This window comes from Chrysochloris asiatica, unplaced genomic scaffold (genome assembly GCF_000296735.1).
Source record: "Chrysochloris asiatica unplaced genomic scaffold, ChrAsi1.0 scaffold00082, whole genome shotgun sequence".
In the NCBI taxonomy this organism is placed as follows: domain Eukaryota; kingdom Metazoa; phylum Chordata; class Mammalia; order Afrosoricida; family Chrysochloridae; genus Chrysochloris; species Chrysochloris asiatica.
Genome location: NW_006408600.1, coordinates 959,712 through 964,924, shown reverse-complemented (window position 1 = coordinate 964,924; position 5,213 = coordinate 959,712). Strand labels below are relative to the sequence as shown.

Sequence of the window (5,213 nt, the reverse complement as noted above, 5' to 3'; positions counted from 1 at the left end):
GAAAGCCTCATCTTTCTCCCGCGGAGCGGCTGGTAGTTTCGAACCGCTGACCTTAAGGTTCGCAGCCCGATTCGTAACCACTACGCTACACATTTTTTTCACCACATCAAAGGTTCTGTTTCTAGGGGTGGCTAGCATCTGTCTCTCTCCCAGCCCCACAGAATCAAAATTTCCTTTTATAAACCCTGACAAGGATGGTGTATCAGTAAGCAAGATGAGCATGAGCTTACTAGTCCTTACATTATAAGTCTTTTGTAAATAGTTGCATATATATATATATGTTTGTTTTTAAACCACATCAACAATGTGGAGAAACTCAAGTGAAATTTTTCACTATAGATTAGTAAATAAAGACAAGTAACCCTATGTTTACTTGCTTATTGGGTAAGCTGTCCCAGCTGTCACTCCTCTTCTGTTGTGCTAAGAGTTTGTCCTTTATTCTAGGCAATGGGAACACATTGGAGAGTGTTAAGCAGGACAGTGATACAATCAGCATTGTGTTTTAGAAAGATAATTCTGGTTGCAATGTGAAGACTAGATTAAAGGAGGGAGACTTGAATTGGGAAGATCACTTAGAACAGTAGTGGTCCAGGTGGGAGGGTATACATAGGAGTCACCTGGAGAAAAAAAAAAAAAAAAATCTCTGTATCCAGCACCCACCCTAGACTATTTAAACCAGAACCTTTGGGGATGGGATCCAGGCATTCATAATTTCTAAACCTTCCCAGATGATTCTAAAGCACACGAGCTGTCTTAGTTTTTATACCCAAAGTGTTGCATCTTCTTCAGTCCTAGGATAAGTGCTAAAACCGAGACAGTCCCTAGAAAATTTGGAAGGTTGGTCACTTACTAAGAGAAATCAGTAATCAGAACCAGTACCACCACCTCACACCCTAATATAAAATGAGGTTGAAAGGGAGAGGACGATTACCTTTTGTAGAAATATATGATTTATGGAGAAGTCTTTATTCCTCAGGACAAGGAAAGGAGGTGGGTTGCGATTATGTCCTCTCCTCAAAGCTAAAGGAGGTAGCTCTCAAGAGAACTCCAAGGTTTCTAGGGATCTTGCATGTTTGGACAGTAGCTAGACACCATGCTTACTGTTCAGGCCATCAAAGAAGAAGGAAAGGATGTTGGGAAGAGATGCCTTGGTAGAAGACTGTCACCATTCAAAGGCTCTGAAAAGGTCTGGAAGGTACATTCCACTTAGACCTGAAGACCAATGCGTAGGTAAGTACAAAGGGACTTCAAAAAGTTCATGGAAAATCCCCATTATCCTTTAATTCCACTTTCCATGAGCTTTTTGAAGCCCCCTTGTAGATCATCTCAAGAGCTTCGGTCTTTCCTAGGATGGCCTCAGCATTAGACAAAGAGAAGCACATCTTAGAGGACTAGGGCATGGGTTGTCTGTCAAGGGTTGAGTTTGAAGTTGCGAATGAATAATTCTAACAAGGGACACGCAGCACTTATGGGAGCTGCTTGAGAGTAGCTGCCTTGTCAGATGATGTTGTCAGCCACTATGCATCCACATTGAGAACAAGAAAAATAAACTGGGACCCAAAAGGATATTCATTCTTCCTACCTGGACATTTTCAGCAGGGAATGCAATGGAAAGACATTGACAAGTACAAGTTACACAATCACACTTCTATTCTGCTATTGTCTGGACAGTGGAGTTGGGAGCCATATTTTGGATATGAAACTGAAGTGCTGAAATAAAGTTCATAGAATCTTTAGGCTAGTAAGTCATTGTTTTAACAGCTAGCTCTAACTACTCTAAAAGTGACCAAAATAATGACAGTATTGGGCTACAATATCAGTAAGGAAACCCACTTCCTGTAGATAGAAAGATTTTGACATAGTAGTTATTACCATGCTGGAAGCCTGTGCAGGGAAACACTGAAACTTTTTGCCAACAACAGAAGTAGACCCTCCAGTCCCTTAGAATGACTGAAAACTTCCGTGAGCTCATCCTATGGGAAACCCCAGGACAGAAGCTGGTGCTAAGACACTCCTGTATTCCTGATCCTCAGAAAGTGTGAGAAAATAAATGTTTCTTGTCAATTGCTAATTTGCAGGTTATTTGCTATGCATCAATAGATAACAGAGATGAGTTGTCTCTAGTTGGGACAAGAAGACCAGGCCTTTGTGTCTGACACACTGGTTAGTCACTGGATGCAATCCACCCCCGGAAGGAGGCACTGCTTGGGATGAGGCAGTTCTCTCTAGAAGTGGTGTTTTCTCAAAGAGGGCATGCAGCTGAGGGCTATTTTGTAGTAACATGCCATCAGCAGGATGACTAAATCCTTTCTTCCTGAAGGGGAATGTGGACAACACATCACAGAACACCCCATGACATTTGAGTGGCTTGTAAGGTCTCCACAAAAAAGGTTTCCATTTGCTCACAAGGTAAGAATCCGAGTTTGAGACATTTAGATTGGGAGCCACAGTTCATGTATCCTGTTCTCTCGTTTTTTCTGTTGCCCTCTGTTTAACTCTTGGTGTTTCTTGGGATTTCATTCTTGACTTCCTTTTACATCTCTGAGGAAAAAACTAGGGAGGGCAGTGTCCAAAACCAAGGAAGGAGACCATATTAGGAAGAATGTGGTGGTTAATGAATTCACTCAATGTATTGGCTGAGGTCCTGTAGATGGCCTACTTGAGCGGAGTGATACATTTAATGAAGGGACTCTTCTTCTTCTTTTTTTTTTTTTTTATAGAATTATAGTTAGGGGTAAGAGAAGTCAATAGGGATCACAAGGAACCTTCCATTCTTAGCCTGAAGAGCAAGGACAGGAGTGGGGTCAAAACTTGGAGTGACGGGCTACGTGGAGAAAGCTGGCCATCAGAAGCCACAGCCTTGTAAAAAGGACAAAGCAACCTGAGGTGGCTCAGTGAGGGTGAGATGGAGTGGGATGAGGGACAAGGGATTAACTTCTGACTTTACCTTCCTCGTGCTCTAGGGGTTTCTGCCAAACCTACCTGGGAGAAAGATGACCCACAACTCAATTGATGAAGGTCATACAAGTCCAACCTCCCAGTGCCCAAGGCAGCGTGGAGGAGGGAGGAAAGGAGATTTGCAAGAGCAAAAAATGAAAGGCATTCACAGACAAGAATGAGATATGCCTATGATTGATCTCCCTCTTAGAAGCAATTTCAGATACATTGCAAATGTCCAGGTACCTTAAGTTTTCAGGATGCTGTCAGAGAGAGAGCAATTACTGTTCTCCTTCCCTCTAAGTGTCCCTTGACCCCATTGACAGATCCTAGATAAACAGATCACTGGTCTGATTAAGAAAATTCGTTTCTTAGGAAATTATATTTAGCTCTATGTCTTGAATATGTCAATGTTAATATTCAGGCTGTGAAATCGTCCTCTAGTTTGGCACTGAAGGTAAAGAACACACATGGATCTTTCTGTATTTCTTCAACTGCATGTGAATGAATCTACAATAATCTCAAGAAAAAAATGTTTAATTAAAAATTATATTTATGGGACCCGCAAGTAAAGGGGCACGCGGGCTGCAGCCGCGAGGAGCCAATGACCAACGAAGAACCTCTTCCCAAAAAGGTTCCACTGAGTGAAACAGACTTCAAAGTTACGACGTGAGATGAGTTGATTTTAAGATGGAAGCAGTATGAAGCCTATGTACAAGCTTTGGAGGGTAAGTACAAAGATCTGAACTCTAATGATGTTACTGGCTTAAGAAAGTCTGAAGAAAAACTAAAGCACCAACAGCAAGAATCTGCACGCAGGGAAAACATCCTTGTAATGAGACTAGCAACCAAGGAACAAGAGATGCAAGAGTGTACTACTCAAATCCTGTACCTCAAGCAACTTCAGCAGCCTACCTACCGTTGTCCAACAGAGATCTACTGTGGTAGACCCAGCGATCAACTTGTTTTTCCTAAAAATGAAAGGTGAACTGGAACAGACTAAAGACAAACTGGAACAAGCCCAAAATGAACTGAGTGCCTGGAAGTTCACGTCTGATAGGTAAACAAATCCTCCTCCCCAGTCAAGACTTCCCTGACAGTCCCACTACGAGAACGCTGTGGGGGGACAGCCACGTACTTGTTTCCACACCAAGACGCAGACTTTTTGAGCCAAAAAGCTACAATCTTATACTGTCCAGCTTGTAATGGTTAATGTAAAACCTTGCGTTTCAGCTTTTTTCTCTTCCCCTCCCCTTGCTTCAGAGGCCTGGAAACCTCGAACTATTTCAAAGAAGTAGTTTACCTCTGAAAAAATTCCTTCTAGGAATTTTAGACACTTGAGAAATGTTTCTGTTTAAAGAAAATAGAGGGAGAAGCAAAAGTCTTAAGTCTGTGACACACTGTGTCTTCACTTTGGAGAAATGAAAAGTTAAAGAGATTTTAAATCATGACTTGAACATGTAAAATTCCAGTAAAGTATAAAAATGGAATATGCATCTCTCTTACGCTTGAGCAAAATGACTTAGAGACATTGTATATTAGTTTTGTCAATAAGACTGTGGACTTGATGATTTGTTGTTGAACTTCTGGGTCAAAACTTTGAATGAAGTGATTTGCCTTTAAAGGGTTCCTTTGTTAAGCCAACTTTTAACAGTCATGAAAGAACCAACTGATAGATGTCAGTACAAGTAGTTCATTCACTTAAACATTTCATTTGGGCTCTGTTACTTGATTGAGCCTTAACTGCATGGTTTTTTAATCAATGGTGTGTTTTTCAACTAGTTGTTAATGCTGTAGACAACCATATTGAGGACTGTACAAACACAGAGGTGTGGTTTTCAAATCCAGGTTTGAACTGTTCAAAGCGTTATAAACATTCATTTCACAACTAGATTGCATGTGGGTATTAGCTGTGGTCATAGTGAAATTGATTAAAGCCCCATTCTATTCAACAGGCACGTGTTGAAAGAGCTTTGTGGTGGTGGTAATGGGGGATATGGTACTTCATTGTATTGGGGCCTTTTTTGTATTGCACCCATGATACTAAATGTGCCTTGAAATTAAAATTTCATGCATTCCCCTATGATCATTGCATTTAAGGCCTTAAAAATGTATGGAGAGAATGGAGGAACCTGAGACAATGGCTCTACCCGACCCTTCAGGTCTGGAAAGGAACTCACCCACCTGGCCCAATTTTCAGCTAAGCAGTAGATTAGTATGGCTGATGTCAGATGGCTGAAAGCAGAGAGTACCAGAAAGATGCTTACCTGCACGTT

General features: G+C 41.4%; 1 pseudogene; it reads left to right on the top strand.

Annotated features, from left to right (window-relative positions):
- The first annotated feature begins 3,541 nt into the window (after nucleotides 1-3,541).
- On the top strand, nucleotides 3,542-4,001 carry LOC102818512 (annotated as a pseudogene).
- The last annotated feature ends 1,212 nt before the right edge of the window (nucleotides 4,002-5,213 follow it).